This window comes from Cynocephalus volans, chromosome 16, assembly GCF_027409185.1.
Source record: "Cynocephalus volans isolate mCynVol1 chromosome 16, mCynVol1.pri, whole genome shotgun sequence".
Lineage (NCBI taxonomy): Eukaryota > Metazoa > Chordata > Mammalia > Dermoptera > Cynocephalidae > Cynocephalus > Cynocephalus volans.
In genome coordinates, this window is record NC_084475.1 from 12560324 (window position 1) to 12586950 (window position 26627).

General features: G+C 40.6%; 1 pseudogene; it reads right to left on the reverse strand.

Annotated features, from left to right (window-relative positions):
• Nucleotides 1–19725: 19725 nt before the first annotated feature.
• The window catches only part of LOC134364446 (structure-specific endonuclease subunit SLX4-like), a 167701-nt pseudogene continuing 160799 nt past the window's right edge, over nucleotides 19726–26627 (reverse strand).

Here is a 26627-nt window from a genome sequence, read left to right on the forward strand (position 1 = left end):
CTTTAGTAAGGCTATGAACTTTAATTAGACATTATTAAAGCAAAAATGGTTTGCAACATGAATTAAATTTTCTTCTGTGATGTTGACTTTATCTCCAATATGAATACAGAAGTAATAATGAAAATCAGTAGACTAAAACCATTGCTCTATGATTAAAACTTCTGAGAACAATGCTAATAGATTGATAGTTTTCATGAACACCTTTATGAATTGTGAGAATAAATAGCCATAATTTATTTTTTGACATGGATAATGTAGTCTAAGATCTTTTTATAAAAATAGTCTTTGGGGAGCAAGGATTCGCTACCCAGTTGTTCAGGTGGTTCAGAGGGTTGCATCACACCCAAGGCATGACTCAGGCATTAAGTTCTCGCTGGAGAACCAAAGTTAAGGAAAAAGTTGTCAGTGAACCACGGAAGGTAATCGGTAAAGCCCTGAAGACATTTAGACTACCCAGAAAAAGTCCCTATCATGACCTTATTTCAACACAGGAATCTTCCTTGGTTATCAAAATGTTCTAAATAAATGCTTATACTAGTAGGTGAAATAGCAAGGTTTTTAAAAATTCTCTATTATTTTCTGGGAAATTTCAACCAAGGATACAGTCATCTGCCTATTCTTCCCAACTTCATGATATCCTCTGATACCATGTCCTTCCAGTCAAAGAGCACTGAAATTTTCCACTTCTTGTTGGCTCTTTGTCTGTCCAATCTTGTGTTTTGTCAAATTTTAGGTTACATCAATGCTAGCATCTCTGAATTAGAACAAGGGTTGGCAAACTACTTTGACAAAGTTCCAAATAGTAAGTAAGTTAGGTTTTGTGGGTTCTATGAGTTGAATGTCCCCCCAAAACTTATTGAAACAATCTCCACTGTGACAATGTTAACAGGGTGGGGAATCCTATTATAGTATTTGAAAGGTAGGGCTCTTAAGAGGAGATTGGATTGTGAGGACTGTACCCTTGTGAATGGATTGATCCATTTGTGAATAATGGGTGTGGTTCTGATGGCTTTAAAAGTAGAGCAACTGAGAATCTCAGCTCTCTCTCTTGCTCAAGCCACTTGCCATGTGACACGCTACATCATGGTCAAATCACCACCAAGAACAATGCCCGCACCAGATGTGTTCCCTGGACTTTGGACTTCCCAGCCTCTTTTCTTTGTACATTGTCCAGTTTCAAGTATTCTATTATAAGCAACAGTAAATGGACTAATATAGTGGGCCATACAGTCTCTATCACAGAACTCAAAGCTTATGTTGTAGTATTAAAGTAGCCACAGACAATATGTCAATAAATGAATGTGGCTGTGTTGCAATAAAATTTTCTTTACAAAAATAGGCAGCAGATAGTTTTGGTTCAAGGGGCTGTACTTTGCCAACTGCTTAGCTGGAACATCAACTTTTCCTCCACTTGCTGTTATACTCTAACTAAACCCTCACCAGTTTTCCTCTGTATCATTCTGTTCTTTTATCCCCTTTCAACTCCTGTCCCTCTCCAGTGAAATTTTCCCTAATTCTGTTGTCTTAGGAATCTTCTTAAGTGAAACTAACTCACATTGTTCTCTGCTGTGAAAATCCTCTGTGAGCCTCAATTATCTATAAAACTAAGTTTTCCAGTACTTGCAGAATATACTATCAACCAGGTTTTTTATGCCTCACTACAGATACTTAAGGGTGATACCTGTTTTCAAATTATCTTGTTTCTTCTTGCAACTATTCTTTTTCTCATATTTTCCCTTCTGCTTGGAATACTCCTCTCCCTATCTTCACTTATCAAAATCCTCCTTGTAATTCAAGGCCTTTACTCCCTTATCAACTACTCACAACTTACCCCCTTACATTGTCTACATAGAAGAGCTAAAATTGTTGGTGTAGAGGGGACCACCAAGGAAAAAAATAGAGATTAAAAAAGAGTCAAGGGCAGAATTTTGGAAATTAATTATACTTAGGGTACAAGAGGCAGGCCACTGTAAGAGACAACAAAGACTGTTGGGAAAGACAGAAGGAAAAATCACAGGAGCACTTCATAATAAATTAACATATAGATAACTCATCATGTATTATATTTAAATATCATTTTATAGAATGAATGCATCATAATATACTTAATTTAAAATATTTTATAATTAGAAATTAGCAATTTAAGTTGGTTCTTACCTTTTACTGTTGTAAACAAAAATGTGAATGAGTCTGTTTATGTAACAAAGTCTTGAGTAATTACTTAGTGACTACCGTGTATCAGGCACTATACAGTCATGTATATGATTGACAGTTCTTCTTAGTAAGCTATTATCCTGGAAATAACCCCTGAAGATGGGCTTTCCCTCCACTGCCTAAAGTTATAGCAACAATGGGAACATTTCACCACAGGATTGACTCATAAGAACTCAGGGGTGAAGACACAACAGACCTATCCTGTGGGAAAGTGAGGAAAATATGAGTTGAGAAAATGACCCGGGAGATGATAATCTGGATATGTTAATCTTTTTGTTTTGGATGCTTCAGGGCAGAATTAGAGAACATATGTATGCTTAACTCATTTTAAGATGTACTCAGTATTATTTGCGGAATATAACAAGATAGCATCGTCTACACCAGAGAGAAAAGTCCCAGCAACACAGCTTTTTAAGAGGAAATGCTTCAGGGAATGAAACAGGACTGATCTGTAAATGGAGATTGTTGATTTATCTTAAAGACATGTCTACGCCTTGATTGCCCTGATGTTACATGTTATGCAGGACCAGTGATGGGGGGAAGCATTGCACATGACAATCATTCCAGAAACACCGGCAAACTTACCCAAATTACAGAGATAATTAAATAAATAGAGGAGAAGAGAGGTGTAAAACAAGTAGGCACAGAGAGGAATGAGTTATAGCAAAATTGACAGCAAAAGATTTATAAATGGGAGGAATGGTCTCGGTTTCTCCTAGATGACAGCATTTGTCTTTGTTTATTTTTTAGATTCTTTTTTATATTTGAAATTTGATTGCAAATGGATAGTACTGAGGGATGAAGTCTTCAGCTTTCCCCCCAAATCGAACAAATACAATGAACTTGTTAACTCCTTAATTCAATCACCTCCAGAGTCAGGAGAAGAAAAAAAATGCATAAGAACTTCTGTGGAAATTTATTTTTTGAAGGTGAGAATAGCCCTTTGCTCAGGTTGGGAACAAAAATGAAAGTGAACTCCTGTGGTGACAGTGGCATTCTAGGTACTTCAGTCCCAAGTACTGAATAAAGCAAACCATCTTACATGAAAGAGTGGAGCTGATCAGGTGTAAGCGTGGTGAAGGTCGTGTGTGATAGTTGTGAAGACATGGCCAGTTGAAGAGGCAGCATCCCCTCAGTCCCAGCAGATGCCTACCATGAAGGAACGTAGGACCAGTGTGGCAGATCTGATATTCAAGGAAGGGTGAATTGGCAGATGTGTAATATCTGATCTAAGGCTTGATAGCTATGAAAGATGCTAGTAGCCATTTGTATTTTTCTTTTTTTTTTTTGGCTAGGGATGAATTTGTTCCCATTAAGTCTGCTGAAGTCAAAGGCTCTAACTTTCACTAAGTTATTTGTATTTAGGCAAATACATTACTGTATTTCCCCAAATATCAATATTCACATTGATTAAAAAGGAAATTTTAAAACTTTTTTTAAAAAAAGAAGAAAGCACATAAGACCTAAAGGAACTATTGTAGTTATCTGAATAAGAGCTCCATGTGTGTTAGTCAGCTCAGGCTACTGTAACAAAATACCATGGACTAGGTAGCTTAAACAACAGAATTTTATTTTTTTACAAATTCTGGAAGATGGAAGTCTGAGATCGGGGTGCCAGCATGGTCAGGTTCTGTTGAGGGATGACTTCTTGGCTTGTAAACGGCCACCTCTCGCTGTATATTCATATGGCCTTTCTGCAGTGGAGAGAGAGAGATCTCTTTTCCTTTTCCTATAAGGCCACCAATCCTATAAGGCCATCTAACCCTAAGGGTTAGGATCCCACCCTTATTACCTCATTTAACTTTAATTTTCTCCTGAAAGCCCTATCTCCAAATACAGTCACATTGGCAGTCAGGGCTTTGACATATGAAAGGGGTGGGACATAAATCAGTCCATAGAACCATGTGAGCCCCAAAAACCCACTGGACTTGCCTCATTTGTGAGTGTTTCCATCTTGGTATATCGGAGGCATAGAGATGACAGTTAAGAACTCAGATAATGGAGTGTGTCACATACAAAACTATGCGAAATAGCTGGTTCTCCATTTACCAAGACCTGCATGAGGTCATTCAACTTCCCTTTGCACAAAATAAACATAAGATTGGCAAAAACAAACAAACAAACAAAAAACATTAAAAACCAAACTTTTCAGGACACTGAAAAACACTCAAAGGCAAGAATGCCTTGAGAAGGGCTTGTTCATGAAAAAACTGCTACTGCATTACAAAAAAAAAAGAGAAAGGAAGGAAGAGAGGAAACAAAAAAGAAAAAGAAAGAACAATGAGCTTGTGGGATTCTTGCTTAGGTATTTCTATGCCACCCAGTTCCAGCAGGAAAATTCTACTGGGCGGAGATGGTGAGCTTGGTTTTGCACAGGTAGCAGAGCAAGTAGAGATTTAATAATGAGATTTTGGAAGCAAGAGAATTAGAGAAAGGCTGATATAATCCATTTTGGGGCTGATTGCTAAACTACATATGCATGTGGGGGACACCCGAGAACCTGCCAAAAATTAAAAGCCTAGAAGACTTGTTATAACTTTGAGTATGTTTCAGAACCCCCAACATAGCTTGTGTGGGAGAAAATGAAGCTTCAGTGGCTTGAGGTGTTTGGGTGTATGTAACCTCAGTACAAAACATTGGCTAACCGTGAAAGTACACTGACTTCTAGAGAACTAGATATTAAAAAACAAAACAAACAAAACACTAAAAAACTAGCATAGACTTTAACAGTTGCACAGCCCAAGGAAGACTGACTCTTTCACTTTGTATACAAGCATACGTATAGCCAACTAAAACATAAAAATCACAACTCTTAGAGGAAAATAAAAACAGAACCCAGAGTTATTACAAAGCATTATCTAAAATGCCTACTTTTAAAGCAAAAATTACTAGACCCAAGAAAGAAAAAAAGTCAAAGTTTACGACTAATAGCCCAGATTCTGGATTTAGCAAAGACTTCAAAGCAGCTATTATAAATATTTCCAAAGAATTAAAAGAAAATGTACTAAGTAGGAATAAACAAGTAGGGACTATCAACAGACAAGTGAAAACTATTTTTAAAAGGACCAAATGGAAATTGTAGAGCTTATTATTATTGTACTTGTAAAGTACAATAGCTGAAATTGAAAATGAACTAGTAGGTTAACCAGCATATTTGAGGTGGCAGAAGAAAGAACTTGTAAATTTGAAAAATAGACCAAGAGAAATTATTTTCAAGACTAAAGAAGAGAGACAAAATGCTTGGAAAAAAACTATAAGCCTTAGAAATCGGTGGGCAATGTGAAGTATTCCAACATACATTTAACTGGGAATGCCAGGAGGAAAGAAGAGGAGAGAGGGAAGAAAAGAAATTTAAAGAAATAATGGCTGAGATATTCCCAAATTTGGTGAAAAGTGTTATTCTTCATATACAAGAAGCTTGAAAAACCCAGCCAGGAAAACATAAAGAAACCACACATAGACACATCATAGTCAAACTGCTGAAAGACAAAGAACAAGAGAAAGTCTTGAGAGTATCAAGAGAAAAACAACACGTAACACGTGGGTGATTTTTCAGAATAAACAATAGAGTACGGAGAGCATTGGATTGACAGTAGAGTTGAAAGATAAAAACAAAGTGTTGACCAATAATTCCATATCTAACAAAACTATTCTTCAGAAATGAGGATAAAATAAAGGCACGTCTAAATAAAAACTGAGAGAATTTGTTGCTAGCAACTCTGTGCTACAAGATAGACTAAAGGAAATCCTTCAGACTGAAGACAAACAACACATCATATCCTAGATCTACAAGAATTGGTAAATATGTGTGTAAATATAAAAGACTGGTCTATATATACACTTTGGTGCTATTTATATATACACCAATATTTGCTTCTCTTAATTTCTTTGAAAGATATATAACTATTTAAAGCAAAAGTTAAAACATTCTATTGTTGAGTTTATAATGTTTACAGATGTACTAAATATGAAAACAATAGTATAAAGTTGAGTTGGGTGAGCTATTCTAGTACAGAGTTCTTTTATTTTATGGAATTACCTCAGTGTTAACTTGACACACATTGCCACAAGTCAAAGACACATACTATGTCCCATAAAGTAACCACTAACATAATAATATTAAAAAAAATAGGTAAAAATTCAATAGATGAATTAAAATTGTACACCAAAAAGCATTTAACACAAAAAGTATTAAAAGGAGGAGCACAGAGTAAAACAAGTGACGCAAGTAGAAAACAAATAGCAAAATGATCTAACTCTGAACATACCAATAATTACATTAAATATGAATGGTTGCAACATTCCAATCAAATGGAACACGTATACGTTGTTACAAAAAATGCAAAATGGTAGAAATACTTTGCAACAATTTGGTCACTTTTTTAAAATGTTAAGCGTATCATGGGACCCAACCATTTTACTTCCGGGTTTCAACCATGAAGAAAGAAACTTTTATGTTCACACAAAGACTTGCATGTAGTATTTATAGAAACATTATTTATAATAGCCAGAAGCTAGAAAGCTAGAAGCACTGGAAATGTTCATCAACTGGTAAATGGAAAAAAAAAAAGCGGTATATCCATAAAATGGAGTAGAATTCTGTGCCAGAAATGAATAAACCATTGATACATGAAACAACATAGACGGAGCTCAAAAATATCCTGCTAAGTAAAAGAAACTAGACATGGAAGGCTATATATTGTATGATTCCATTTATATGAAATTCAAGAAGAGTCAAAGTGATGGTGATAGAAAGCAAGTCAATTGTTTCCCAGGGTTGGTGTTGGTGGCAGATTGACTGCAAAAGGGAACAAGGAAATTGCTGGAGATTTATAGAAGTGTTCTAAACTTGATTTTGGTGCTGGCATCATGACCGTATATTTACCAAAACTTTTTAAAAAATTATACACTTAGAGGGAGTGAATTTTATTTTATATAAATCATACCTCCATAAAGTCTCAAAGAAGGAAGTAGACTAAATTACACAGTTACGAAGGTCCCTGGTATGTGTGTGTGTGTGCATATGTGTGTGTTTATGACTTTCCTTTCTTCTGTGAAACAATATTTTATTCCACTTCAGTATTGCTGGACTTTTGTTTATACTGATGAAATGCTGGCTTAAAAATTATTTTCATACCTGCTTCCCAGGTAATCGAGGCCTACCAGTTAGCATTCATGACTGTGGATGAGAATGACGTCTGCTAACCTCTTTTGTTACACAATGAGAAAGTTTGGCTTTGCGGCATATATTTCAATATGAGGAAAGAGCCCACTGTGATAGAGAACCTTTCTTCATGGAGCAACATGGAAGGGATGTAGCGAAGAAACTTACCATTGCTAGTAGTGTTGATGGTGATGGTGGCCATGAAGGCATTGCTGATGGTGGAGGTGACACTAGACATGGCTTAGGTGGTGGCAATAGTAGTAGCAGTAAACATGAGGATAGCTGGAGCATAACTATAAAAGGACAGCCAACCAACATATCAATACTTCATATACATACCCTCTGTCTTCTGAAGTCCTCTGTACATTAATCACCAACACTTGCTCTTAGACTTGGTAACTCAGGAGTAAACTTGGGACTCTTCATGGCTTTTCTCATAACACACATGGAAAAGATCAGTTCATGTGGCACCTCAAGACAGCTCTCCCCTCCACCTCCCGTACTGCATGGAAATCTATTCTAATGTATGCAGCTCCTTTGTAAACCAGCTCATTGTGTGCTGACATTTTACCTTTGTGGACAGCAAGAAGGTCATAAAAGGAAACACCAATGTGGCCTTCATCCTTAAGATTCTCACTGGAAAATGCTGCATCAACATGCTCCATTGTGCACTTGTGCTATTTTGTTGTGTTTTATTTTGTTTTCTAGATAGAACAATGCTTTTTTGGTTTGGGCACTGTATTGCCTGGGGAAGAAAGGGAAATGTCTGTTATTGCTTGCTAAACATCTACTGTGCAACCAGCCAAACCACAGGAGCTAATCTCAAATCGGGGAGTTAATTTCTCAAGGAAGGAGTCTTGTGGCTTACACTCCTTTCAGACATGGACTCCTGAGTTGCCAGGCTTTGCCATCTAACTTTTCTACATGTACAACAATATGTAGAGTCTTATTTCAGATTTAGTGCTCTTGCAATCTAAGGTGTTTTATTTGAATTTTCTTTAAGAGAAGAGACGACCACCAGTTTTGATTCTTCTATCTCTAGTGCCAAGCAGATTGGGATCAGGCCACACATTTTCAAGTCTGTTTATAAGTTGTTTGGCCTCTTCTTCTATGTTATTTCTGCTTAACTCACCCTAAGAGTAGCATTCATTTATATATTCATTCTTCCAATAAACCTTTTAAGATTACCCTCTATGGACCCTTTAAAAAATGCTAGGGAAACAAAGGTAAGATGCATAAGGTATGATTTTTACCCTTAATGAACGTATAATCCAGTACAGATTCTGTTCATCAGGGTATGAGAAGCAAAAAGATAGAATATTTAAATGGAGTAACTAAGAAGAGTTTCATGAACCCACTATTTACGAAAGAATCATAAAAACCAAGAGGGTTAATGAGCATCCAAGAGCTAGTAAGGTCAAGGAGCCCTGCCATTGCTAAGTGTGAGGGAGCAAGGTTTGCACATGTAGTACACGGAGAGACCTGTGGCTATGGCAAGACAGTGATGCAACAGGAACTATTTTCATGCTCATCTCCAAATACAATCAGGGGTTCATTCTTTTAGTTTTCTTTGGGTCTATTGACCTCAAGCTTTCTCTTGCCTTTTAGCATTTGTAAATACCCTTCACCCTTTCTTCATCCTTTCCATCTTTCCTTCCTCTTCCTGAAATTTTCCAGGCTTACCCTAATGTAAAACTCTAGGGTTCAGCTTAAACCTTCCATAACTTCTTGAGCCTGATTTGAATGCCCCTTGTATGTGACCTTAATTTAGCATCTCAAAATAACATCTTATTACAACATTTTCACACTATATTATAGTGGTTTGTTTCTTATATGGCTCATTTACTATAGTAAGTCTCCAAGAGGGATAGGGCTAAGTTTATTTTGTTTACTCTAGCATCCCTGGTCTCTAGCATCAGCAGTAGGCCTTCAATAAGTATTACTTGATGAGTGGATTATTTAAAAAAAAAAAAAAAAGTTTAGTTATTATATCCAAACTTAGAACCTAAATTCTGATATACAAAGGGCTTTCCTAATTTAAGTCTCTCTATAAAATAATTTATTTCTTAGTCTCTTTCTAGATGGAAATCTGACTCTACTGCATCCTGGGCTAATGTCTGGCATATTAGGTTAAACTGAATCAGAGACATGTTTCTTTGCCCAGTAATGAATGTATATTCATATGATATCATTCTGCTTATCAAAGTTCACCCTTTCCAGATACTAAATTTGTAGGTAAATCATCCGAAGGCGATACAATATTAATCTATTTTAGAACCAGTGTCTGATCTTAAAATCTGATGGTAAGGCTGCTAAAGGGATGATATTCTGATTATAGAGTCTTCACTTGAATTTGTCTGGAAGGCACTTAGGCTAACTCCTTTTACTTGTGTTCAGGGTTATCCAGAGGCGCAAAGACAACTACAAATCCCTCTTGACTTACTGAAGAATAAAACCTATCTTCCAAACTAAATACGTTTTGGAATTGGACTGCAGTGCAGCACTATTGGGCATTTGGACTAATGAGCTTACTCTAAACAATCATTCAGGGAATAAAATACAGCTGAACCATGTGCTGTATTAACAAGCTGGAACTTGGGTTAAATTTGACTATTGATTCATTCTTTGGCATCATCACCTGTGAGTCTTTGCCTCTCTTTAACCTTAGCTGAAGCCACAAACATTGTCTGATCTTGCTGACACCTGGGTTGCACTCAGAATGATGAATGTGGAAGTTTGGGAGAGGTAATAAAGTCACAATATTCATACCGACTCAAGGAATAACTATGAATCAACTTAAAGTTCTGATGCGTGGACGGCCAACTAGCAGCCTAAACGTCTGAAATGTATCGATATCCCTAAAGAATCTAAAGCTTCATCCTCTAATGAAGAGAAGGCAGAAAGGAATATTTAAGCCTTGAATATACACTAAAGGCATTTTTACTGTTTTTTGTTGTTGCTGTGTTGGTAGTGGTGGTTGAAAGGGGATGCAAAATGTGCTCAGTCTCTCTTATATTTACCTTATGTCAACGTCTTCTTAATGAGGCATCTGGTATACTAGTCAATATAGATTGGGGACCTACTGAGGGGAAGTACAGGAGGAAGAGCTAGTTTATAAAAAATGTTTGAATATGCCCTGAGTCTCCTGAGTTCTTTCTTTGGTCATTGTCTGTCTGCATCTGATCAAATTTAGACTGGTAAGCCAAGGCTACGGTACCACTTGCCTAGCTACTATAGGGTGTGTCAGAATCCTTCAGGAACTCTCCGTAGACCTCATTCCTGAATCTCCCACCCCAAGAACATTGATTCAGTACATTTGCAGAGGGGTTCAGAAACCTCAGTTTAGAAGTCCTCCTGGAAACCTACTGTTAAGGCGTATGTCTGTCTTCTATATTCTAGATTCCATAAGCCTCTGTTTAAAATCAGAAAATTAAAATAAACAAACAAATAAAACTAGTTGCTGTTCTGTTACTTTGGGTCTTACAAAAATGCCCTCATAATTTTTAATATATGTGTTTCTATGTGTGTGTATATATATATACGCCCACCTTGTTTTTCAGTTTCATGTAGTTATTCCTATGATGAGTTTTTCACTGATTTAATACTACAAAGCAGTGTCTCTCTCCTAAAGAGTTACATGATATGTAACTAGTACATGCAATGCTTCTCTTTTTGGCTTTATCTGACAAGGTGATTAAATTTAAGCTCAGGAGCAATAATTTATTTGGGGGATGACTGTATTTCCTATTACTTTTCAGTAATTCGCTCTGTAATTTTATGATTCTTTGTACACATGTTTTTAATTATGCACCTTTTCCATCTTCTTTGAATGTAGATATGACATCAACTATAAATGCCTGAAATATGGGTAGAGGTGAATCAGCCAGTGCGAGAGAAATGTTGGGAACAGAGAGCCAATTTAGTCATTGCCAGGCCAGACCAAACTGATATGCTATTTCATAGTATCTTGAAAGTAGCAAATAATGGAAAATTTTTATAACTCAAATTTCATCAAGTTCTCTGCCTTCCTGGATTACACTTTCTTTTAAAAAGTAAATAAAAAATTGAGGCTCAATCCTAAATGACCTCAAGTGTATCCAGACTTTGAAAGAATGGTTGAGGGTCCCTAAAAGCTGCTTATGTGTAAGTTGTTCCAATGAAAGCTCCCTTTTCCATTACTTAACAAAATAATGAACATCACAGTTGGAAGGATCCTTGTTTTTATAGTTTCATTGATTTAGTGAGTAGAGACTTGAGTAGGAGGGATCTTCAAAAATTCATGGAAAGATCCACACTATCTTTTAATTCTGTTCTCTGCAAGCTTTTTGAAGTAGCCTCATATATACAAATCTAGTGATTAAAAAGCCTCTTTAATGGTCTCCCTATGCTGAAGAATAAGCTTTATAAATATTCTAGTATCTACCCTTTAAGCTACTGCATTGTGTACTGCATCCCGCCCCAACCCCTACTGACCTTAACAGTCCTTTTTCCATTAATTAAGGTTTCAAAAACATCAGGGTCAAGTCTTGGAACACTTTATCACAGCCTTAAAGGTAAATCCAACAGGCTCTTTGCCTTAGCCCAAGCTATAGCTGTCATTGTGATTTAGACTTGTCTAGGCACGTTCATGGCAAAGAAGACTCTGCCGATAGGCACCCTCTGGGAAAGACTTTTTCTTAATAGACGATTCTAATCCACAGTTGAGGTCTGATGAAGGGGAAAGCATATTTTTAACTCCAAATTTTATTTATTAACTAGTTACAGCTATTATATATACAACTCTGAGTGCTTAAAAGTGGGGGCTGGGAGATCATCTGAAAGACCCTTTTCATAAAGTCCTTGAGAAGTATTAGAAACATAATCAGTATGCTGAACTAAACCCTAGGTATGGAGTGACACACCAGGGTGGGAGTGGAGTCTTCCAAATTGGGGACTGAGCACAGTTTGTTGGTTGTGTCCTGGGAGATGCAAAGATTACAGATGAATCCAAGTGTGTGTATACTGCCACACATCAGCAGTGTCTCGAGCCACATGATGGTCTCAAGCAATAGCTACGTCTCTGTATTGGAGAGGCTGGTCCATCAGAAGCATCGTCACTATTGATAGGTAGTTTCTCTAAAGTAGCTTTTGAACCTTGAACCAACTTCAGGAAAAAGTGCAGAAGTGTCCATGGGGCCATGTTGATTGGTTTAGCTGTGATGAGGCTTAGCAAGTCCCAGATGATGGGGTAGCACACACATTAAGGGAACTGGGTCAGTGCGGGAGGAACAGGGTGACCTCACTTGAAGTAGCTAATATTGTTCATACCCAAAAGCCAGTGAGATCATCCCTAAGGATTCCTGGAAAGAATTGGAGAAAATTTGCTAGAGAGTTGGATAGGGCTTTGCAGGGGACCACAGGTCACATAGTATGTATAAAGGCATAAGCGATTTTTATGTAAATGTAACCTGATTCATATCCCTAGGCTGGTGTGGTCTGAAGAAACAAAGCTTACATAATCTGTACTAACTCTGGCAGAGTCTTTGTCATTGCTTTTTTAGATAGTTTCATTGATAGGGCCACAGGAGCTGGTTAATTTTAAGTGCAGTTAAACCTGGTTGAAAAGTTATGTGTTAAGAATACTGATTAAGAATTTTGTATCATTTTGTAAGGAATTCTCTAATAATCTGTCATGGGGCTCTGCTTCTGATTCTGGCTTTTCAACAACTATTATTGATTTGGACTAAATAAATGCATTTTTTAATGGATATATGTATACATACATATATAAACATAATACATATATACACATGCATACATATATACACATACAAAGATGTATACAGATACACATATGTATATACATACATGCACATACACATATATACACATGTATAAACCTATCTACACATTCATACATATATACACACAACACACATGTGTGTGTGTGTGTGTGTGTGTGTGTATCTGCCATAGCAGCATAATTATTTAATTTGCTGCAGATGCAAATCTGGAAGGGACATTTAACACCATGATTGACACAGAGATATTTAATAGAAGCTCATCAATTTAGAATGATGAATCAAAACTTTAAGGAGGAAATTACATGGAGATAATCCAAAGTAGATGTTTCTTCTAATCAATTACACAAGTATAATATGATGAAAAGAGCAATATGGGAGGAAACTGCTTTCCAGCCCTTGCCTGGTCATTAAGATAGGTCAAGCTAGACAAGTGAGACCTTGAGGGATAATGTAAATCCCTTTATCTATAATATAACCAGGCTTTGAATACATTTCTGAATTCCCTTAAAACTCTAAATCATGAGCCTGAAGATTATCTGGTTCTGTTTATTACCGGGTCAAGCACACAATTTGGATTCAACAGATATGTAGATAGTCTCGTGTTTAGTAGCTGTGTAAGCCTGAGCAAGCTACTTCAGTTCCCTGAGTCTGTTTTCTCATCTGTAGGACAGAAGTTCCAACTATGCTCTAGAGTGTAAGGAAGCATAAAATGAGATAATGACAGAACCCAGCAAATGATAGAAATTAACAGATGGAAATTCGTTATCTTCTTTTGTTCTCCTAATTTATAGCCCTGTTATAAAAAATAAAGAAAAAGAGGTTTAAGGAAGATTTTCATTATTCAGAAGTTTAAATGGGCCAACAATATAATACTTACTGCCCCAAATCCTAACATTAATTAATTTTTACAGCACCTAAGAAGAATTCTTTGCTGATTTTCATATTTAGGAGCGATGTCTCCAAATCAGGTGCTCACATTTTGAGATGAACCGTAACAAATTAGAGCTTATTAAAAGGAACATCATATAGAGAGAAGGGAGAGTTGTGGGAAGCTATCTCATACAAAGAATCATTGGAGAACAAACAATGCGTCAAGGGAATCATGCAGGTTGTAAAGGAAGACTGAAAAATTTATAGAATTATTTTTGGTATTTGGTAGTCCATGATCTCAAGTAGGGAATAGTCTATTTTTGTGCTGCCTCTGAGAGTTGGACTAGAACCAAGTAATAGAACTTACCTGGGGCGGATTTCAACTCAGTGTGAAATAAACATTGTATCAACTAGACAGGTCTAATACTGAAAAGATGGCCTCATAACTCAGTGATCTCCCCATCACTACAGACCTCAAGAAATTGTAGACGACCTTTAATTATCATAGTAGGAAAGAATCACACATTAAGTTAGAGGTTGAACTACATGATATTTAGACTTCCTTGTAACTTTGAGACTTTGTCATTCCAAGAAGGAAGTGGGTTGACAAGGATTACATTCTGCAAACCAGTTTCATCAGAACTGCTGTGTTGTGACCTGAAATATGAAGGCATTTTTTTTTCCCACAAACAATAAGACAGCCTTCTTCCCAGCACAAGAATTTCCCCTGAGGAATTCTCTGATGTTGGCACCTTTTGAAATAGTGCTTTGGCAACATACATGAGCCTGGAGCAAAGATATCTAGACCCCATCCAGTTTGTTTCCCCCCCACTCTAACACTTTTCCTTTAGCCAACACACACGACTTGGCTTTATTAATTAGTTACTGTATATTTGTCCAAATTTCCAAAGCCTTGATCTTCCTTCTCTCATCACTTATTTTACACTGTTAAAGTGATTGCCTAGTGTGGGTCCAATCACTTAAATATAGCTTTTGGCTCTGGCTTCAACCACAGCTGTTGGGTTATGTTTTATTGTCATGTCTTTAAGAATGACAGAGGAATGTGGGGGGCTGAGAAACTTGGACAGTGAAACACACATTTTGCGATCTGTGTTTCTCTTACCACAGCTAAAGATTTGGGGAAACTGAACGCTCAATGCTGTGGACAGTGATAGATTCCTTTGCTTAAAGTATGGCTTCTCTCTGCCATCACTGCACATCTTTGGACTCTCTGCAAAATGAAGTATTCGAATGCTGCCTTATTTTTAGAAAATTTAATGTGGTGGGCAGTCTTCTTAGATGGTTTCCATAATTCCTGCATCCTGATATTCACATCTTTTATAATCCTCTCCATTTTAGTGTAGGATAAACCTAGTGTCTTCCTTCTAATGAACAGAATATGGCAAAAGTGATGGGATGTCACCTCTGTGATTATGGTATGAAAGTATGCAGTCTCTTTCTCTCTCTCTCACTTTGATAAAGCAACCTTCCAGGTTTGAGTGGCCCACATAGCACAGAAATGAGGAAGGACTCTGTCAAAAAAGACAAGAAACTGAGGCCCTCAGTCCAACAACCCACAAAGCATTGAATCCTGCCAATGAACTGTGAGCTTAAAAGTGGATCCTTCCCCAGTTTAGCCTCAAGATGAGACCACAGCTCCTTGATTACAGCCCATGTGGATTCTGAAGCACAGAATTCATTTATTCTGTGCCTGGATTCCCACCCCACAAAAATTGAGATAATGAATATGTGTTGTTTGAAGGGCCTAAGTTTTGGGAGAATGAACTATGCAGAATCAGATAACTAACACACTTGCTATAGTAGATAAAAACCCAAGTCTAGAATACAAATAATATAGGTAGCAATTATTCACATTGCTGCAGAATTAATTCTAGGATTCCTTTTAATCTACATGTCTTTCAAAAAATTAAGTATTGTGTATCTTTGACTATTAGGACTGGAGAAATTTAGAGTTAAGGAAAATACTTATTATTTATTAAAAATTAACCAGAAGGTCCAATATGGCATCTTTACAACCTTTATATTAGGGTTTCACTAGAGGAATGGAACAATATGAGGTATTTACTAAGGGGCTTATTGAAAAGAATTGGCTTACACAAGTATGGACCAGCTGGGAAAATCCAAAATCGGCAGCCGGTCCATCAAGAGGGCAGGCCGGAGCTTTCAGGTACAAACTGAAACTATAGTCCACAGACAGAATTTCTTACTCTAGGAAATCTCAGTTCTGCAGTTAAGGCCGTTCATCTGATTGAATCAGATGTACCCAGATTGTCTTAGATAATCTCCCTTACTTAAAGTGAGCTGATTATAGACTTTAATCATATCCATAAAATACTTTCACAGCAACACCTAGGTTAGTGTTGGATTGAATAACTGCAGACTACATAAAATGACCATCACATCTTGTAAATCAAAGTTGACATTTAAAACTGACCATTAATCATTTAAATCAAAGGAAAATAAAGAAATCTGACTTATAAAAATTTGAAGTGTTCATGACATTCTAGTAACCATTTCATGTGAAAATTAAAGCAAATATTTTGTTTTCATCTTAATGGAAAAATTTACATGGTTGAAAAGTGATCATAAGCCAGCTCTACAATTGAAATGTGTGGTTTTTTTTCCCCCTCAGATTGGTATTATATTTAGAACTCTGAGAGCAGCATTTGAATTAACTCCAATCATGTAAAATTATTCAAATGTGTAACTTCATATTTATTTTGTAAATTTTCAATTACTTACATGAGGGAAAATATTAAGTAAATGTTGTATTCATGTTTTTATATAATTATTTTATTAATAAAAGAAGAAAGCAGGTTAAAAATCTGTCAAATTATCAAAAGCATTAATCCGTTTTATTTTGACATGTTTAGTTGGTCCTAAATATCTTGTCCTTTAATATCTAGCAATTGAGCCATCTTAGGGGAAAATGGTTGGATGAAAAGTCTTTCCCATTTGGCCAGTCACTACAGACACTACTACGATCAATAAAATGTGACTGGGACAATAGGTCATAAACTGTTGGTAAATTACCTATTGTCACCAAAAATTTATGTCATATTATGTATGATTCATTCATTTAACATGTATTTATTGAATGCCAGGCAAAGGTGTAGGTACTAGAAATAGAAAGATCCCTGCCTTTATTTTAAGTTAAAAACAAACAAACAAATGAGATTTGAATGAACACAATAAAAACAATTACAAACACAATCAGAAGATTATATTTTTATGGAGTGAAGTGAACCTGATTAGTCTGGATCTTTGTTCTTATAGGGGTGCATCTTCAAATACCACATATGGGCAAATCATATCAGGCATTTACACTCCTTGAGAATAGAAGCTACTTAAAAGTGGCTAGAAAATTCAGAGGGGAAACTTGGAACATCAGCAGTGAAGGAAGAAGAGTAAAAATGGTAAATATCTGGGTAAACATAAGAGACTATTTTTTTGAATTATTTAAAAATATGTTAAGACAGTGGAAAGCAACACCTGCCTGCAAGTTCTGGAATCTCTTGAGGTTGGTTACTTCTGCATTGTGTGCACTCTGTGTTCCTCCTGCAGAAAGAGCCTTGAGAAATGTGGGATTCACGATGGCAACTATGTTGCACCAAGTACAATAAGCAGCTGAGAAGCAAATTCAGATACAAAGTACTGGGGACATTTTGAGATACTTTTGTTATTAAAGAGACCTTGGTACATTTCAGAATTTGCAAAGACCTTATCAGAGAGATTACAACTGCACTGAAATCCACAGTGTTGTGTGTATAGCTTCAACACTGTGTAGGATGTGGGTGGATTATACACACACTTTTATTACCCCTTTGTCCCTTCTTTATTCATGTTCCACCTCAAACATATGATAAAACAGTTAGTTTGTGTGACACAAGGTGACCTACCAATTATGGGCCAACTGCAGACTCTTCAATAGGTTTACTTTAAATGTAATATCGATATAAATAACTATAAATCAATAAAATAAAATAACATATTCCTCAAGGCAGAAGAAAATATGAAACAAAGTAGAAAATATCTGTCTTCTTAACAATCAAATTGGAGGCTTTAAGGAAATGTTTGTTTATTTCTCAGAGACTCACAGCAGACATTCGTGTTTTTAACAGATCCCCTTTCATCCCCTCCTTCAAAACATAGGGGCCAAAACCAAGAACATTAACGTTTTAAAAGACAAAAAGGAAAAAAAAAGCTAGTGGAAATGTGAAGAGGCAAAAAAGTTTACATGTCAGACATCTTGCTGGGCACAGTCACTCTCTTGGATGCTTGGCCCTTTTCTTTGACTAAATCTGTCAGATTAAAAGTATAAAGACTGACTCAATCCAGGGAGGCTGAGACCACATTTCCTCTCACATATTTGGTGGCTCTCAGCTTTTTGAACAAGAGTCCCGAACTTGTCCTGGAAAACCAGTGTAATATGAATTAAATCTGTTGATGGCTATGTTCACAGAACTCTTTATGTCCTGTCTTCTTTTTCCATTTACTTGAATAGAAACTTTCCTTACCTTTTACCCAAATGCTGAGTAATGAAGTTGGAGTTGTCATGGTATCATCAGATCTTAAAAAAATAAAATGAAAAGAAGCCTCCAAAAGTGTTTTTAAAATATACCAACACTTCATAGTCATGTCTCTTTATTTTATAGAAAACCTCAATTAACCAGGAGTCAGCTATTGTATGAAGAAGCATTCAGTTTAGGACACACACACACACACACACACACAAGCTACTGTGAGGATTTTTTGGAAGTAAAAATAGCAAAAAATAAATAAATTGATTATGCAATGTGATCAGTACAAATCACCGTCCCTTCTCTCCTCTCTTCAAGGGCAATTTCTCCGTTTAAGCTTTTTGTTTTTGCTTTTATAAAGTCTTTTTATTTTTATTGCACATTATAAAAAAATAGACTGCACCATATTTAAAACGGACAAGGACATTCACAAGGATATGGAGACCCAAACTTCTCTTCTTTATGGCTCTTACCTGTGCTGCACAGGAATGAAACCCGCTAACAAAGACCATACTTGTTTTGGGGGCTGCAAAGTTGAGCTGGGCCCTTGTGCACTGTCCCATTTGGAGACTGCTGGTGATAATGGCAAGTGTCTCGGCAGGACGGCAGGACGGCAGGGACAGGAGGGCTGCCTGGGGACATGGCAGTGCAGGGAACCTGTGGACTCCTGGTCTGCTGGTGGTGGTTGGGACTGGTCTGAGTGCTGAGAAGGAAACAGGCCCAGGCCAGCCAGGGCAAACTGAACCTGACATCCAGCTCAGGACACAGACTCATGGGCAGTTGTGCCTGGGCTAGTCTAGTGGACACAGAGAGTGGTGGACATGACAAAATCAGGCCTTGACTGATTTCCCTCTGGAACACACAGGGCCACACTGTGAGTACTGACAGAGAGGGAAGGGCCAGAGCTCTTCCGGCCAGTGACATGATCCAAATGCCACCCCACGAAGTAGGGTCCAGAGGCAGAAGATCCAGGTTGGTGCTGTCACCATTTTCACAGGTGCAGAGCAGACGTGATCCCCCCCAGGAGTGCCTGTAGAAGCCTGACAGCCATCAGGCACCCTAGGTGCTCCCCGCGGATGGCCGGTAGGGCCTGCTGACACTGGGCACAGACCCCTGGGAAGCTGTCAGTGGGGTGGGGATGGGAGTGGCCCTGTCAGTTCTGCTCCCCTTTCTTCTTGCCCACAGGCAGCCACCTCTTGCCCTCGAGCTTCTCCTTGCAGGTGGCAGTGGCAGTGGTGAAGGTGATGCAGTGGGCGCCCAGGAAGTCCAGCAGCTTGCTGGTGACCGGCAGATGCCTTCTGCTTCAGCTGGGCCTGCAGCTTGGCCAGCTCAAAGGGCTGCTGCAGCACCTACCGCAGAGGGATGGCTGGGAGTGGATGTGGCCTCTCAGCACCTCCTCCATGTCCACGACCTGCACGGCCACCTGCAACACACCAGCCTTCTCGTCTTCCCCCACGGACTCAGAAGCTGCACCAAACTCACAGGAGGAAGAACTCTGTGAGCTGAAAGAGCTGTCACTGCCATCCCCAGAGGTGGCCACAGCGTCCCAGGAGGCTGGGAACTAGGCGTCACTGTCCAGGCCTGGAGCAGACTCCTCTGGTGGCGAGTGGCTCAGGGGTGGGATGCTGTTACTGGGCTGTTTCTTTCCATGTCGGGGGCCTTAGTCTTAGCGGGTCCCTTGGACCTTTGGGGCATGGGGCTGGAGGAGGCTTCCTGCCAGGCAAAGACTCCTGCCCTGAAAGGCTTGTAGGTATCGGTGGTGTGGGTCGGGCTGCTGGTCACCTCCAGGGGCACCTGTGAGGCTGAGATTTTGTCCCTGGAGTCTGACTCCAGGGTTTAGTGAGCATACTGGAGTATCTCCATCAGTTTCAGAACCATGTGGCATTTAGGCATAGGGCAGACTCCAAACATATCCAGCTCTTTCTTTAGCATTGGGCTGTCCTTAGTGGAGTTTCTTGGCATTGGAATTACAGGCACTTTGGGGGACCAGTTCTTCTTCCAATTAGCACCGTTAGGTGACCCCAACCCTCCTGGCTTCTGAGATGGATTGGCACCTGATGTTTGGACAAGAGGAGGAGCCTCTGAAGACTTCTCTTCTCCACCTCAGTCATCTCACAGAGCTGAACTCAAAACCTCTCCCTACTGCTCTCTGGGGAGCTGGCCCATGACGATTTCTCGTGAGGTTTTCTCCGGTGGCGCAGTTGCTCAGATGGAGGTGGTGCCCAGGAGTCCTGGGGAGTGACAGTTCCTACTGTCCAGGCCTCCCTCTCTCTGCTGCTGGGACTGCTGGTGCTTGGGTCCTGTGTGCTCAAAGTTCAAGTGGTCAATTGGGATCAGTGAGAGGGGCTCCACCTGCCAACAGCAATCGTCAACTGGAATTGGGGGTCTCTGTCCAGCTGGTGGCTGCTGTCTGCCTGATGGAGACATTCTCACTGTCTTCATTCTCACTGTCCTCAACTTCCAACACTTTCCTTGACATGGCCGGATCTGGCAGGCCCAACTCAGGCTACAAGGGCTTCTGGAACCACTGGGGGAGATTGGTGGGGGTCCCCTCATGGGACAGGGAGCCAGTGGAGAAGAGCACTGGTGACAGCTGGGGCAGGGCCTAGAAGGGCTTTTGTAGACCGGCTGTCTACGGCTGGAAGCTCCTGGAGTGACAGGGGCATGGCAGGCCGATGGCGTCTGGGTCATGATCACCGAACACTTCTGTGTGGCATCACTCACTTCCCTGTTTCCCACAGGGTCCCTGGGTGTGTGCGGGGTGTTCTCCTCTGCCAGAATCCTGTCCCTGAGGCTTGTGATTTGGATCTGGGATGAAGAGTCACAGCTTCTGCTGGCCAGCAGGGTGGCTGGCACAAGCCATGAGCTCCTTGTGGAGGCCACCATCATGATCGTGGCCACAGAGCAGCCAGGGGGCACCCCTGCATCCCCAAGAGCTCTGACTCTCCAACTATTCCTCCTCCTCTTCCCGCTGCAGTTGGGCTTCTCTTCTCAGTGGGTTTTGGGAGTGTTCTTGACCTGCACTGACGTCAATGACTGAAAACATTCAGAGGATTTGGGGCTAATTTCTAGAACTTTCCTTTCTTCTGGGGGATCATTAGAAACTGACTTGACTTTGGTTTCTTCTAGCTCCAGCTCTTCGTCTGAATCCAATGAAAGGATAACTTCATCTTCTTTGTTCACGCTGGATGAAGGATTCTGAGATCTAAAACTCAGATAAGTCGTCAGGATTTGATTGGGTTAGGTCAATGGACAGAGCTTTTTCTGGGGAAATCAAGACCCCCTTGATTTTGCATTCCCACATTCTTTGTCTTTCTGGTGGCCTGGCTCTTTAGATAATACAAGAACACTACTGTCCCTCTTCTGCTTTGACAGTACAGCGAGAGATGGTGAGTCTGGGGAGCCCACCCTGGAAACTCCACTGTGCGACTGGGTCATTAATGGGGACAAATCAATTGCATGATGAGATTGAAGATGTGACCAGCTGGGACTCCCACCAGTGGGTGATTGGGACAGAAAGCAGTGCGGCTGTGGTGGAGGTGTCTGCTGGATGGGAAACCTCTATCCCCTTTCCCTGCCAGTGTCACTTTGTTCTTTGTGATCACTAGTTATTTGGGACAGTTCAGAGAATTCTCCTTGAGTTGATGGAAAGGGCTGTTCATAATCATAGAGATCGACCAGGGGCAAACAGTAGCTTCCTTTTCTTTCTGCCCTGCAGCGTCTGAGCGCTGGCCCTGGAGTGGCAGGAGACTGCACCATTGCACATTTTCCCAGGTAGCTGCAGCCACCTCTCTTCCTGGCCCAGGTGACTCCATCTGCTCCGCCGTTTCTAGCTGTTTGTCACCCTGGTCACTTACTAGCACATGTCCAGGCACTGGACTGTCCTTTCCAAGCTGGTTAGTGTCCTCATCACTGTCTGATGCTCTGCCCACCTGGAGCAGCTTCTGCTGAGTAGCTGCAAATTCGTGAATGTCTTCCATTTCTGCTGCATCCACCTTTTCTCTGTCTTCTTCATGACCATTGGATTTCAACATGGTCTCTGCTTCCTCCTCTTCATCTACCCACATTGACCTCAAGAGGGCTTGGAAATGCTCTGTTCTGCTTTCATGATTCTAGACCTGCTTCTCCTGTCATTCGTTGTCTGAATCCCACACAAAGGACTTATTTTTTGCACAGGTGAACAAGATCACTCGTGCCAAACCTGAGGGACATGGAGCTCAGGGCAGGGGCCACGCGGGGACAAAGGCTGGTGTCTGTGGAGTAGAGGTGGCTCAGGAACCCACAGGTGGCCTCGGTGCTCACGTCACTCAGCAGGACATGCTGGGTCAGGTCGCCGTCTGCTGCAGCAGGGAAGTCTTCGTTGTTTACATGCTGCGTCAGGAGTGGATATCAAGCACACAGCACAAACTTGAGGGTGTGCAGCAGCTCCCCGCTGTCCATCTGTAACTGCATGTTGCTCATGTGTTGGTTACTGACCATGGCACTGAACTTGACAACCAGCAGCCTAACCTGAGGGGGAGCGAAGGGTGGCCGCTGCTCTCGAGGTGCTTCTCCTCGGGTAGCAGGACAAATCTGGTCAGTGGAAGGCTGCTGGGCACCAAATCCAACCCTGCAGCCCCTTCTGAGCTAGACAGGCCTCCACTGTGAGGCCACCCACTGGCATTTAGCCACTGCACTGCCAGGTTTGCCAGGTCCTGCAGGGCCTGTGCTACCTCTGGCTGGAGGATGGCGATGGGTCACTAGAGCCACAGCCCATGGGGGGCTGCTGTGGAGAGCAGGTGGTCCTCGCACGCTTGGATCTGTCTGCTCAGGTGGCACCAGTAGCAGTGCGGGCTCTGGTGTGAGACTCTTGGCGGGCCACTGGGGCGCAAGGGGAGCACCAGGCTGGGCACGTAGAAGGACTCCAGGGCCCAGGCTCCAGTCAGGGCACTGTTCTCCACAGCAAGGGCCACTTCCCTTCACGTGGTTGCAGACACCACCTGCTTTTTCCAACTCTTCCTTCAAAATCCTGCTGTCAGGAAGAGGTGGTGTGCTGAACAACTCCACTTCCCCTGAAAGGAGCAGGAACACATGATCCTCTGTCTACCTGTGGTCTTGGAGCCCTGGACTACCAGCTGCAGGGTGGGGAGGGGGAGCAGCCGGGGGCTTCTTCCTGCAACATTTCTTCTCTGAGCAGAGTCTCGTCTTCTCAGAAAAAGCACTTTCCAGTCTGAGCACCAGCACAGCTGCACTCTGCTCCATCTTGGATGGGGACAGAGCCACCACCACCGGCAGGTCCTCTTGCGGCGCCTCAAGCTGGTCCACCTTCCCCTCCTCCATAGTCCCTTCTTTTTAGTGGCACTTTCCTGTTACAATCCTCTGGTGTGATTGCTGAAACTGGGCACAGGTGGGTGGCCACCTGCCTTGGCCTGAGCTGCCTGGTGCCCCCCGGCCTTCCTGCACACTGTTTCAAGTGACTGATTCTGCTCTTTAAGATGAGAAACAGTTCGCCACAAATTGGGCATTCAGGGATCTGAGGTAGGGAAAGTCTCAGCACCTTTTCAGACTCATCCAAGCACCTGGTCACGTGCTGCTCTCTTGGTGTCACGAAGCGGAGAGGTTCTTTTGACAGATCTGTCAAAAGAACAACTGCTTCTCTTCCAGGCTATCATCTTGTGCAGAAGCCCTATCCCGTCTAAACTCCTGCTGCGGGGCCAAGGCCACCACGGCACCGTTCTCTGTTGCAGGGACTGGGGCCCATACCCCTGCACCACCATCATCTCCTCTTGAGGGCCCACTGGGACATTTTTTTTCCAGTGTGGCCTTGAGGGAGCACTCTTCAGAAGCCTGTTTCAAATGCTCGGGGTCTACTTTCATGAACTGCAGCATTCACTGTAGGGGCCATGACGGGTTTGTAGGGACATGGCACCACTGTTGTCAGACAGGAAGGAGGGGGCTGGGAGCCACTGTTGGGAGCACTCTGTCCAGGCGCTCTGTGCTCTTTCCCGGAGCACAGGCTGATCCGGAGCAGGAGCAAGGCCACCTCCCCCTCCATTCACAGTGAGAGTCGGTTCTCTTTCTTGGAACTCGGTTGCACCTTGCTTTTTAGTCCTCAGGGCCTGGCTGCCAGATGGAGGTTTCTTCTATGCAGGACCTTGAAGTGTTTTGCTCTTGATAGCAGGTTGTTTAGTCCTTTTTAATTTGCTTTTTCTCTGAGTGCTGTTTGAGGCCTTTTGTGTCTTTCTTTCTTCTGACACTTCCTTGGTTCCATTTTTTCTCACCTTTTGGAAAAACCAGCGCAGAGTTCTTTAAAATCATTGTTTGACTCATCTTTCATCTAATCAGTTTTAAGGCTTTCAGGCCAGTCTTCAGAGGTGTGAGGGTTGATCTGGGGGGAACACAGATGAGAAAGTGAACCCGAGTGTTATCTTTGCCAAAATTTACTCACTTGCAGCTCCTTTGGGTTCTCTCTACGTCTCACTGAGATACTTGGAAAGTTTACACAATTGAACAAAAATTACTATCTTCCTCTCCATCATGATTTAAATATCTGTCTTCAGATGAGGCCGGCAGTGAAACAACATGTTTAGAGCATCCCTTGGTTAAATTTCTCAATTGAGAGACTGTTTCCTTGTCCAGTAGATGCCTCTGAGATAGAATACATATGAACTTGGTGATCAGATGATACTCTAAGATCTCCATGGTGATAAAACATACTTGGTTCATTTAATTTCACATCTCCAGTGCCACCATGGCACCTTCTGCCATTTAAGCTTTTGATATATTTTCTCCTGTGATGCTGGGAACCTTCTTCCATTCATGTCCCCCTCTATATCCTGTGTTTTCAAGCTTTTATTTTTACTTGATTTCCTCTTTAAAAACTATAATCATGAACAGTTCTCCATTCAACTTGGAAAAGAAAAAAAAACAGTATGGAGTTTCCTCAAAAAATTAAAAATAGGACTACCATATACTTCAGCAGTCTCACTTCTTGGTTGGTACCTGGAGGAAATGAAGTCAGTATCTTGAAGAGGTATCTGTACTCTCATGTTCATTGCAACACTACTTACAATAGGCAGGACAGGGCAATAACCCAAGTGTTTGTTGACAAATGAATGGATAAATTGTGGTGTGTATGTGTTTACACACACACACACACACACACACACACACACACACACACATACACACACACACACACAATGGAATATTACTCAGCTTTAAAAAAGACAGAAATCCCGCCATTTGCAACAACATGAATGAACCTTAAGGGCATTATGTTAAGTGAAATAAGTCAGCCAGAAAAAGACAAAAACTGTATCTTTCATACATGGAATCTAAAAAGTCGAACTTGAGAAACACAGAGTAGAATTAGAATGGTGGCTGCCAGGGGTTGGGGAAGTGGGGGTGATGGGGAGATGTTGGTCAAAGGGCGCACAATTTTAGTTATAAGATGACTGAGTTATTAGGATCTAATGTACAGCAGGTGGAATATAGTTAACAGTCCTGTATTGCATGCTTGAAATTTATTGAGAGTAGATCTTAAATGTTCTCACCACAAACCCACACAAATTATATGAGGTGATGAGAGGGTTAATTAGCTGGTTTGCGGTAATCATTTCACAATGTATACATGTATCAAAACAGCAGGTTGTACACGGTAAATATATTCAATTTTTATTTGTCAATTATAACTCAATAAAGCTGGGGGCGGGGGCGGGCAGGAAATCTTGACTAACCCTGGGCATCTTCTACTCATACCTCTTTGTCTTCACTTTACAGCCTAAATTCCTAAAAAGAAAATAAGTGACAATCACTGTCCTTAATTTCTTGGCTCCTAGTCCTGCTTTATTTTTGTTGTTATTATTTTAAAATTGCAAAATATTTCGAGCATACAGAAAAATGTAGTGAATAACAATATATGCTTGTGTACCTCCCACTAACTTTGCCACATCTTAGTCTTTTTCCATTTTCTTCTCAGTCTTTACAAAAGAGGAGATATTATAGATACAGTAAAAGTCTCTTGTCTCGCTCTCCTTTTTAAAGAGTATCTGATTCAGCTCTTGCCTTCAGAAA